This window comes from Zootoca vivipara, chromosome 11, assembly GCF_963506605.1.
Source record: "Zootoca vivipara chromosome 11, rZooViv1.1, whole genome shotgun sequence".
NCBI classification, from domain to species: domain Eukaryota; kingdom Metazoa; phylum Chordata; class Lepidosauria; order Squamata; family Lacertidae; genus Zootoca; species Zootoca vivipara.
Genome location: NC_083286.1, coordinates 49,298,291 through 49,310,568, shown reverse-complemented (window position 1 = coordinate 49,310,568; position 12,278 = coordinate 49,298,291). Strand labels below are relative to the sequence as shown.

The following is a 12,278-nucleotide window of genomic DNA, read 5'->3' as shown; positions in this document are numbered from 1 at the left end:
TAGCAAAGCGGTAAAAAGGTAAAGGGACCCCTGACGATAGGTCCAGTCGTGACCGACTCTGGGTTTGCGGCGCTCATCTCATGTTATTAGCCAAGGGAGCCGGCGTACAGCTTCCGGGTCATGTGGCCAGCATGACAAAGCCGTTTCTGGCGAACCAGAGCAGCACACGGAAACGCCGTTTACCTTCCCGCTGTAGCGGTACCTATTCATCTACTTGCACTTTGACGTGCTTTCCAACTGCTAGGTTGGCAGGAAAAAGCGGTAAGCACATGCTTTTACATGTAGACGGACCCAGCGGTAAGCACATGCTTTTACATGTAGACGGTCCTATTAAGAAGGGCCAGGTGACAGGAAAGAACCCCTTCTGCCTGATCCCCTGGAAAGCTGCTAAACAAGACAATATTGGGCAAAATGGACAAATATGGTGACCTGATGCATGGGTGTAGCCAGGATTTTTGTTAAGAGGGGGCAGATCTTTGGGGGGGGGGGCAGAACCTGTTTGCTATGTATTTGTATTGAATTTTTTTGATGGGGGGCAGCTGCTCCCCTGCCCCCCCCCCTACACCCATGGCCTGATGCAAGAATTTTTCCTTGGCTCCTAATGGATTGCATAGAAATAAGCCCCCAAGAGAGAGAGAGAAAATGCACTGCGTTTATGCTATGGAAAAACAGGCAATGCAGTTCCCAGAACAGAAAAGGTGTTGACATGCAGATTAATTGCAAAAGCACCGGGAACTGCTGCGGTGCATAGTTGATGGATGCTGCTGCTTTGTCAGTTAAGAAAACATATTTTCCAAGAATACAGATGCTTATCAGAGAAGTAGTCAAGACTCACTTGAGAATGGGCCAAGAAAATAAAAGTGAAATTGTTTCCTTGCCTCCATGGTACAGAGCTGAAAAAATATCTGTGTACATTTTTTTGGGGGGGGAGGGGGGAGAGTGTTAAATCAAGGGTTTAAAATGTCTTCTGTTTTTACTGAGCCACATGAATTATGCTCCCAAACAAAAACATCCTTATGATTTCAACACTGGCACATTTGCTGTATAAAGCAAGGTAAGAACGAACCAAGATAAACCTTCAGCAGAAGCAGGTTGTTGGCAGCAAATGTGAGCACTAAATGTGGACACGCCAGTAAAATTAGAACCACTGGTGGCCTAGCTCACATACACTATTCTTCTGCCCTTATTCCTCAAGACTTCTTCATGAGGCCCAAACTAGGGATGAAGTGAAACCTGCTTCCATCTTTTGCTTCGTCATCCCTATTTGCTCCCATACCGGATTATTTGTTATTTTACTCCTTACCCTGGGCAGGGCACAACTGCCCCGCCCCAAACCCCTGAGAATATCAGCCTGAGGAAAACCCATCATTCTTTGTTCACCTGAATTATATATCCATGTCTGTTATGTACATGGATGTGTGTGTATCACCCGCCTTCCAACCTAAGGTATAAAATATAAAATTATTCAGATTTATGCTACTCACGCCTGGCAGGCACACACATTTTAACTGAGCTTTACCTCAAGGAAGGTGGGTGGAGGGGAGGGGAACCATTTATTTTTGTTTCCTAGTCAGCCCAACTCCAGCCTGCTCAATCTGGTTTCCTGAGGAAGGTTGCAAAACGCAACCAGCACCGCAATCTCTGCACATTGCAGCCTTTTTGCAGGTCCTTTTTTTTTCCACCCCAGGAGCCTCGCCTTTTCTTCCTTGCCTGTAATTAAAACATGCCAGGGGAGGGGAATGGCTTTTAACTCCTTTCTCCACAAGAGGGAATCCCTGATTTCTAAAGTGGGGGGTGGGAGAGAAGCTTCTAGAGACGAACCACCAATAAAGGCGGAAAAAAACACCAAATTCCTTCCTTCTCTCCCCCCTCGCCCCCTTTTCTTCACACTCTGGTGACAAGTTTTAAATTGAATCCACAGGGGAGATCTCTTCCACCCACCTACCAAACCCCAACCCCAGCCAGCCATCCCTTTTTCCGAGCCAAAGAGGCATCCCCCCACCCCCACCTTTCCCCCTCCTAGTCCTTGCAAGAGCCTCGCGCGCGCTCTCCCCCTCTGCCTGCCTTGCCTGCCATTATGTGCAACCATCTTTTTTAAAGCCAGGCCTCTCTCTCTCGCTCGCTCTCCTCTCTGCAGGCTCCTCTTGGCAAAGGAGAGAGAGCAGTGAGCTCTTAAACATGTCTGCCTGAAAGCACCCCTTGCAGGAACAGCCCCTCCCCGGGTGGCAGCACACTGGCCTCTTGCCCAAGGCTACCAGCAGCAGCAGGTCTGTTTGCATGGGGGTGTGAGCCGTTTGCATGCGGTGCGGGGAGAGTCGGGGAGAGAGAGAGAAAAAAGAGAGAGACGGTGGTTCTTTTTTTTGGTGGCGATGATGATGATGATGGTGCTGATTTCCTTTCCTTGCCTCTTCTTTTTCCCACCCTGGTGGGGCCTCTGCCTGATGCACCTCCCACGGGAGAACCCCATTTTTTAAAAAATACACAGGACATGCTATTTTAACACCCCCTCCCTCCTGGATATTTGCAGGAGCTTGCAAGGGAAGGAAAACCCAAAAGCAGCAGCAACAGCCGCTTGGTTCCTCTCCGGAGCTGCCGCTGCAGCGCCTACGCGCCATGGAAAGGAGGAACCTGGCCGGGTGGTGGTGGAGAAGCGAGGCGAAGCTTCAGAGCACTAGCAGCAGCAGCAGCCGCCGCCCGGTAGAAGCTAGGGAAGGAAGCCGGCAGGCAGGAAGGCCGCTGGAGCCTTTCTGCAGCCCGGGAGCTCGCCCGGGAATAGGCAAGGCGCCTGCTGCTGCTTCAGCCGCCGGAGATTAGGCCTCTGCCGCGCGCTCCAGACCCGGGAGAAGGATTGCTGCCGGGGGCATCTTGGAGCTGGCCTGCATCGCCAAGCCTTGGGAGGGAGGCCTTCTCCTGGCTAAATTTCAAACGCCGTTGTATGCTTCTAAAAATTGAATAAATAAAGCCTGTGTGCTTAAACAGCCCCCCCCCTTTAAAGTGCTTTCTTTGCAGCCGGATATGGGGCCAAGCGATTTTCCTGGGGAGGGCCTTTCTTTGTGTGCGTGTCTCTTAACGTTTAAATGCATTAGGAGCCCATGTCCGCTCCCTCCTCCCCACCCACTCCCACTCCGGCCCCATGGCACACAGCCCGTAAGTGGGTATTTATTGCGTGCGGAAAGAACCCGCGGGAGACTGCAGCACAATGGCCTCTTCCATTTATACCTCCTGGGCCTCTCTTGTTTTTCCAAAACTGGCGCAGCCTCCTCCTCTCGCCCGCGGCGCCTTTCCTGGGCCTCTTGGTGCAGCGCAGGCCTGCGCGCTTTTAGTCAGGATTTCCGCAGTGGCGCTTACTCCCAGGTAATGGGCGCGTAACTCTCGCAGCCCCAATTAGAGTGGAGCTGGATTGAAAAGACCCAGAGGCCAGGAATCGTTGTCTCGCTGTCAGATGGGGCTACTGGGTGAGGTCGCTCACACCTTGAAGGCATCCTTTAGTAAATAGGAACAAGAAAGGTTGCTATGTTGGTCCATAAAGGCGAGGAGGAGTGGGGAAGTGCAGATCCACAGTTGAGCAATGTTTGGGTTGGATCCAGCCCAAAAGTGCGCCACTCAATGAAGTTAATGCCCAGCTATGGATTTTGGAGTAAACATGATTTCCTTGCAGCAAGGGGTAGTAAATCTTAACCCACTGAATGTTGCCCTAGTATGGGAGTAGTGAAAGCTATGTTACTTGTGCTTGCTTTGGAAGCAGGTGGGTTTTCAGTGTCTCTTTGTTGCCAAGATAACAAAAGGGCCTCACCTCTGTAGAGATCTTAGGACTATTGGTTAGCTCCTTTATACTAGGCTAGACTTATTTGTCCGTCTAGACCTGCCCAGTCTGCTCTCCGCCTTTCACATCACCTGCTACCTAAACTGGATGCAATATGTGTGGTCCCGCACCTAGGAACAATAGCGAGGGACTTTTGAGTGAGGGGTGGCGGCATGTGACAGAGTATGGAAGGAGATGAGGAAGAGTGTGGTAGAGAAAATGTGGGTAGGACCCACGTTGAGAAGAAAGGGGGTGGGTGATAGTGAGGTGGCACCAGGAGGATGCTAGCATGGTCAGGTCTTCTGGTAGTTGGGCAATGCAGAATTCCATATCTTCCCAGTATGGAAGCAGCCAAGCAGTTATAGTCTGAAACAGAAATAGGAGGGATTAATAATCCAATTAATATAATATAATATAATATAATATAATATAATATAATATAATATAATATGATGAAGCTGTAATTGTGTCAGGATGGTGGAGACTCCTGTATTTGTTTGCTAGCAAACCAAGTCAATGGTAGTTGCTCTGTTTTAGGGTTGGCAATAAGCTATTAAGAAAAGTTGAGCCTTCTACCCTGTCATGGATGGGACACCAGATGACGTTGGACTCCAACCTCATCATCCCTGCTCCTTGACCATACTGGCTGGGAATGATGGGAATTGGAGTCTCAACAGCTCAGATTCCCCATCCCGGATTGAATGAAATGGACTAATCCTTTTAAAAAAAGCTTATGCAAATACAAACCAAGAAACTGGTAAAAATGGTTTTGAATTACCCTCATGGGTAATTCAGGTGTTGGTTTCCCATCTGCCCCAGTAAGAATGACCAAGAGCAATGGATGATGGGAGATTTAGTCCAGCAACACCTGGAGGAAATGATCGAACCTGTCCCCCCTAAGATTGTTAAAGGCAGAGGCTGGAGCCTGTGTCCAGGGGACATGTGGAAAACCATGGTTTGGTGTTGCACTTTATGCCATAGTATCCCTCATTAGTCCATTAGGGTGAATGGGGCACTGCCTCCACCAACTCTCAAGCCAGCCCACGCCTCCTGAGTTTCACTGTTGCCATTGTAGACCTCAGCAGGCAGGAGGATGAAGGCAGAACTAGAATAAGTTGAGTCTCTTTGCCTTTGGCTCCCTGCCGACTCCAGCATCCATTTGCAAAGGGTAGACAGCTCTCCATGAGGATGGAGATGTGGGTAGGTGAGGGAAAGGCCTTGCTCTTCAACCTCCTTCTAGTCAGGGAGGGGAGAACTCTGTCTCCACAAGGCCAGGGTTTTATATATGCGTTGCTGTGGGTTGAACAGACCCATAATAAGCAGTGTTGGACCAGGGGCAGAGGATTCCTTTCAGCCTCCCCAAATATTGCAAGGATGGGTTGGTTTCTGAGTCAGGAAGCCTTGCTTTGAAGATGCCCTGGTGAGGAGGGCAGTAAGAGAAGCGGTGGCTCTCATTAGAAGCATCTTATTCTCTTGGGGAGCCGTGATTTGGGGGAAAGGGGGGGGGAACTGCTTGGCAGCAGCCACCCTCTTGCTCCTCTGTCCGAGAATCCTTTGTGCAGCAAAAGGAGATCCTGTGGGGATTTATTTTTATTTTTATTGCGGTCTCTCTTTTGTTAGCTACAGAGACACACACACACAGCTTTTCGGGCCAGGTTTCTGGGGGAGGTAAGTTGTGTGAAGGAAGAAGAAAAGAGGAGGCGGGTGTGTGTGTGTGTGATGCTGTTGTGGTGTTGCGTGCTTGTGTAGGGGGGGGGAAAGGGGGTCTGCGATTGAAAACAGGAGGGCAACCAGGGCAGAAATTGCCCTTGCACCAGAGAAGAAAACAACCCCCGAGTTCCCTCTGATTTTCAGGGACTTGTTGGCAACTCAGCGAGGGTTGCCATAGCTTTTTATGTAGGGTGACCAGAACCGGCTGAAACTGGTTTGAGGCAGATCAGCTCCTGAACACAATGCAGTCATTGAGCTACTACAGTGGGAGAGCTTCCTCCCTCCATGGCAGCCAAAAGCAGAGAGGATCTTGCAGAAAGATACCATCCCATAACAATATGTGAATGCACACTTTAGACACACAGCACTGGTATGTGGCTACTGTAATAGTCATAAAGGATTCTGTGTATCTGTGTACATATTTTCAGTAACTGAGATTACTTTTGGCTGGTTCATGCCTTTTTTTAAATCTCCTTTTTTGTTTTCTTTTGCTGAAGTAATGGACAAGAACTGAGATTTATCACCCTTTTTGTAAAGGAAAAAACGGTTTGCTTTACTAGGTGGCACACTTGGATATGTAGGTGTTGGGTTGTGGCGTTTTTGTTTTCTCCAGCTGCACAAAATAAAAAAAAAATACGGATTGAAAGATTTGTATTTCTATGCTTGTGAGTCAGGATTGCTGCTTTGCATGCTGTTTTGTATTTTACAGGGTGCTTTCTTTTCAGGAAAGAAAATAGCATTATTAAGTCTATATGTCTCTCTGTGTGTGTTGTGTCACTGTTAAAGGCCAAAGGAACCCTGTGTGTTGTTGTAGAATTGCTCATGAAAGCATTTTCAAAAGAGGCTTAAAAGGCATTCTCTTCTTTTTCTCCTTGCAGGCCTATTGATTGGGGCTGCCTTTAACCCTTTCAGGTTTGCAGTGGCTATGCATATCTGTGGTTGCATAGCTGATCATTGGCATTAAAAAAAACCCAAAACAAAAATCTGTCACAGGCCCAAGGTACACAAGGTGAGCTATGGTATTATTTGACTATGATCACAATGGCATTGAGGAACATGTATGCAGAGCCTGAATGCATTTTTGTGGTTGCACACCTTGGTGGAAAAAAAGCAGTGGTCTAAATCAGGCGAAGAAACGCAATTAAATTTGTCCAGATTTAATAGGATTAAAGCTATGGTTTATTTTGATAGCCAGGCTAACAGTACTGCATTTGTTTGGTGTACAGTGCCTTAAAGGCGGGAATTTTCTTTCCTCTGCTGATTCATAAAAGAACAGGCCCCTGTATGACAATCATAATCATGGACCACATGGTAGAGGGCTGTTTTGCATTACTGGCCCATTGAACTTTTATAATTTTCCATCTAAACATTTAAAAAAGTGATGATTTCTTATGTCCTTCCTCTTTCGGCCAAACTAAATAACCTTGCCCCTTTTCCTTCTCTATCTCGTTTTGTTGAGAGGTAAGGGAAAGGAGTTTTTGGGGCAGACATTGAGGCTGTGTACAAATGCCAGACAAGCTATGCATTTTGCTTACTAAATTGTATTGTAATGGAGGCTTTTGCAGCCCAACAGAGGGGATGCTTTTTTAAAAAGGTTTTGTGTAGAACTCCAGTGGATTACTAGTAGCATGAATTACAATACTCGAGAATTAATTACATACAAATAGGAAACCGGATGGACAGTGCATCAGCTGGTAAGGAATGTCTCCTCCTGACTCAAAGCTTCAGAGCATTAGATAATGGATAAGATTTGTTTTCCTTCCTTAAGAAATAAATATGTGCTTGGATTAGAGCAGGCATTTTGCATCTTCTACTGAAGCTGGAGACTCAAGAGAAAGGGAGCGGGGTGGGGGTGGGGGTGGGGAGGTAGGAGAAAGCAATAATGAATGTGGCAAAAGGAAGAACAAAGGCTCTCAGAGATTATATTGGAGCACTAAACATTTCTTCGCCTTTGGGGATTCTGCGGCTAGAAAACTGTGACTTCCTAAAACAGGAAATCGTCAGGAACGCTGGAATTTTTACGGGCATTATGATGTTTCTAAAAATCCAGCCTGCCCTAGCTGGCAGCTGGAATTATAAATCTGCAGTCATGGAAAAAAAGAAAAGAAAAGGGGGGGGGTGCGGAGAGAAGGAGCCCAAATAAAGATGGAGGATAAACAGTAGGATGAAAAAAAAATTGTTCTGATATAGTTTGAAATTTAGGTTGTCCATTGTATTCAAGCGGAATAAAGTAGACAATCTTAAAAGCCTTGGGAGTATTTTGATTGGGTAAGTTCCATGGAGGCTGGTGACAGGGAAGGTTGGCTGCATTTAGAGGGTGACACAAGCATTAAGGAACCTCTTTATTTCCTGATTGTGCAGCAGATGACATAAGGTATTTAAGGAATAAATTGCAGTGTATTGAAAGTTGCATGTGGTCTCTTAAGCCTGCAGACATTTGATATGGAGGTGTTTTGGGTTTTTTTTAATAAAAAAACACCAGGTATACTGTTTTGTGTGTCTCAGATCTACGCAGGGCATTAAATAGCTTGCATGGCTGGGGGTGGGGAGAGGGACAACTGTGCTGTGATTCCATTTTTGTGTGTTGAATTTAATGTCAATATACAGTGGTTCAGTGTTGGGCTGTAGATAATGCTGTTTTAGGCAGCACCAGCCCATGTAACATAATGGGGAGAATATGGATGGCTAGCCTGCATTGGGTCTTTCTCCTCCCTAGGGTCAGCTGAGATCCCTGGGGTTACATGAGATCACCTTTCTGCTTTGTAAGGTTTTTATAAAACTGTAAGTACTAACACTTCATTTTGTGGCAATGTTCTTACTAGATTTGGGGTTTGGAAGAGGCATTGCACTATGCATGGATATGTGTGTCTGTGTTGTGTGTGCTCTCTCTCCCTCTATTTTTTTTCCTTACCGCAAAGCATTTCTTCTTTCTATTCAGTTACATTTTGTGCTGGAACTGTTTGCTGTAGCGCAAGAAACCCGAACAGATAATTGTTTATGATTCTTTGGATGTTTCTGTATAATATATTCAAACATTCTGTTCTTTGAGAGATTTTTGAGGATTGAGGTTTTTTTTGGGTTTGTGTGTGTGTGTTGTGCCACCCACCCCCTGCACATGTAGGCCATCCTTTTAAGCTGAAAATGCAGATTATTATTATTTTTGAGAGCTGGTCCTCTTAGGAGGAGCTCATGCTGGAATCTGCTTTGTAGCTGATTCTGAATCAGTTAATGGCTTTTAGGTCTTCTCAGAAATAAAGCAATTTGCTTTGTCTTCACTGGAAGTGTCACCCTAGGTACACATAGGATATTGATTTGTCTGTGAAAGTGTGAAAACATTGACACAAACATTTCCAGGGCCTACTTCTTCCCAGTTCACTGGGATTACGTGTGGGTGTCTTGAACAATGAATTGCCAGTGCTATCCGTTCACCATTGATGCAGCAGAGGAAATACTTCCCCACCCCTCAAAAAACCCCAACCCCAGTGTAAATAGAATACTATTCCTGTATGCAAATAATCCCATGAGTGTGACCAACTACTTCGACACGTGTGGGAGTTTTCCCAATTTCCATTTCAGTCCATTCCTGACTTTCAGGAACGAGCCTGAGCTTTAGAAGCCCTTAACATGGCCCAGGATATTAAAAAATGACAGAAGTAAATTGCCCTTTGAGCGCTCCATCAATGTGATATTCATGCCAGGGATGGGGGACCTGTGTCCCTCCAGAAGTTGCTCGGACTGCAACGTCTGTCATCCCTGATCCAGCGTAGTAGGCCTGATGTTGTAGTCCAGGGGTGGCTAACTCCCAAGAGACTGCGATCGACTCACAGAGTTGAAAACTGGCAGTGATCTACCCCCTTATTGGGAGTTCAGGTCAAAGTTGTTGAGCTTTTTTTTTAGGAAGGAGGAAGGCCCATTTGGGGGGGGGGGTTGGGCCAAAGTTGTTGAGTTTTTCCAGGGAGGAGGTAAAATTCTGAGCTTTTTTTTTAGGGGAGCCACAGTTGTTCAGCTTCTTCGGGAGGAGCCAGTGATCTACCACAGACGTCCAGTGATCTACTGGGAGATCACGATCTACCTGTTGGACATGCCTGTTGTAGTCCAACACCATTGGAAGAGTTGCAGGTGTTGCTGGACTCCAAGTCCCAGCAGCCTTGCCCAGCATTGCTAGTGATGAGGAATGATGGGAGTTTGTAGTCCAACAGTGTAGAATTGTAGAGTTGGAAGGGACCCTGAGAGTTGTCTAATTCAACTCCCTGCAATGCAGGAATCTCAGCTAAAGCATCCATGACAGATGGCTGTTCAACCTCTGCTTAAAAACCTTCAATGAATGTGAGTCCACCACCACCATTTGAGGGAGCCCATTCCACTGTCGAACAGCTCTTACCACCAGAAAGTTCTTCCTGATGTTTAACATCAGGAGGGTCACGGGTTCCCTATCCTTGTTGTTTGCCGGGGTAGTCAAAGTGGTGCCCTCTAGATGATAATTGACTACAACACCCACCATCCCTTTCCATGGGCCATCCTGGCTGGGGCTGATGGGAGCTGCAGTCCAACATGTGTAGGACACTCTTTTAGTTACTCTGTGTAATGTTGTACCTTGTTTTTTATGTGCATTGTACATCACCTTGGTACCCTTGTCTGAAGGGCAGTTGAGAAATATTTCCAAAGAAATTCTTATTTTGTTTAAACTTGTAACATGCATTGACAATTTCTGCTAGAGGGTTGGTGCACGTGCTCTGATTCTCTTCTTTTAGGTACCTGCACACAGATTTGCCAAGGAAATATCCCAAATAGGGCTGGTGAAGCTGAGAAGTGATCAAAAGTAATGCAGCAATTGGGCGTTAAACCCTCTTTGGTTTGAACGCATTGTGGCTTTTCCTCCTCCATCTTTTTTTCAGTTTTATTTTGCCTTTCTTTAGATAACCCGCTTTGCTGATATGCAGAGTGACTTCTTGTCTGTTTGTTTCTCTTGATGCTTCTATAATCGCAACTGAAGCTAAACATAAGCAAAATTGTCTGAAGTTTAAGAATCCCAGACCCAAGGGGCATGAACCTCAGCGGAAGCCCTGCATAAAGACTTCTTCTTGTGCAGGAGCCGTCCCCCCCCACCCCCCACCAAAATTGGCTTGGGCAGTGGTGAGAGAACACCCAGAAACAGTATGTGGCGGTGGGTGTGGAGGAGATATTTCCATTTGCAGGCATGGAATGTTTGTAACAGCACAACGTTCAATTCCAACAAAGTGCTAGAATACTCCTGACGCTCTCGTTGTCTGAAAGCCTGGAACCTTTGATGTTGGCATCCAGGAAACTGGAAGATTTCTTTAGCTCTTTATATGCAAGCATCTAAAAAACCACCACCGAAACCCCAGAAATGGGTGCCCAGGAGTTGGGAGCGTGCATTGGAGTGTCACAGCCTCACAAGCCTTGGAGGCCAAGCCCCCCTGTGTATTTTCCCCTACATACTATGTTGTTCCTCTATAGTAGAAGGTTCCAGATGCTAAGAACATCAAAAGAGTCCTGCTGGGTCTGGCCAAAGGCCCATCTAAATCAGTGCTCTGAGAGCCAGCGTGGTGTGGTGGCTAAGAACGGTGGACTCGTAATCTGGTGAACCGGGTTCACTTCCCCGCCCCTCCACATGCAGCTGCTGGGTGACCTTGGGCTAGTCACACTTCTTTGAAGTCTCTCAGTCTCACTCACCTCACAGAGTGTTTGTTGTGGGAGAGGAAGGGAAAGGAGATTGTTAGCTGCTTTGAGACGCCTTAAGGCAGGCATCCCCAAACTTCGGCCCTCCAGATGTTTTGGACTACAATTCCCATCATCCCTGACCACTGGTCCTGTTAGCTAGGGATCATGGGAGTTGTAGGCCAAAACATCTGGAGGGCCGCAGTTTGGGGATGCCTGCCTTAAGGGGAGTGAAAGGCGGGATATCAAGTCCAAACTCCTCCTCTCCTCCTCCTCCTCCTCCTCCTCCTCCTCCTAAGAGCCAACTGGATGCCCATGAGCAGAGACGGAGTCCAACAAAGTTCTCTCCACTTGAGGTTCCAAGCACATGGTATTCAGAGTCCTACTGCCTCCAACAGTGAAGGTGGAACATAGTAATCATGGCCACTGGCCACTGATAGCTTTATCTTCCACGAATTTGTCCAGTCTTTTAAAGCCATCAGAGTTGGTGGCCACCACTGCTTCTTAGGGCAGCATTTCCATACTTCCACACAATAAAATAATAATAATAATAATAATAATATTTTTTATTTATACCCCACCCATCTGGCTGGGTTCCCCCAGCCACTCTGGACGGCTTCCAACAAAGATTAAAAATACATTAAGACACCAGTCATTAAAAAATTCCCTAAACAGGGCTGCCTTCAGATGTCTTCTAAATATCAAATAGTTGTTTATTTCTTTGACATCTTATGGGAGGGCATTCCACAGGGCGAGCACAACTACCGGTTCCCTGTAACCTCCACTTCTCGCAGGGAGGGAACCGTCAGAAGGCCCTCGGCTCTGGACCTCAGTGTCCGGGCAGAACAATGGGGGTGGAGACGCTCCTTCAGGTACAGTCATACCTCGACTTCCGAAGGTTTCGACTTCCGAAATGTACTGGGAGCCAATGTAGGTCTTTCAAGACCGGTGTTATGTGGTCTAAGCGGCCACTCCAAATCACCAGGCTAGCTGCCGCATTCTGGATTACCATAGTTGTACTGTGTGCAGAAGGACTTTCCTTTTTTCTGTCCGAAATCTTCCAGTGTTCAACTTCATTGGTTGACCA

The 12,278-nt window shown here is 46.8% G+C and overlaps 1 protein-coding gene across 2 annotated transcripts in view; it reads left to right on the top strand.

Moving 5' to 3' along the window:
- The first annotated feature begins 2,031 nt into the window (after window positions 1-2,031).
- ZNF532 (zinc finger protein 532) overlaps window positions 2,032-12,278 on the top strand; it is a 59,101-nt gene continuing 48,854 nt past the window's right edge. The window contains exon 1 of one of the 2 annotated variants that reach the window (XM_060280343.1): window positions 2,032-2,267. The gene's annotated coding sequence lies outside the window, so the exon portion shown is untranslated. Of the gene's footprint in view, window positions 2,268-5,309; window positions 5,883-12,278 lie in introns of those variants that run through there. The other variant, XM_060280344.1, reaches the window with a different exon arrangement.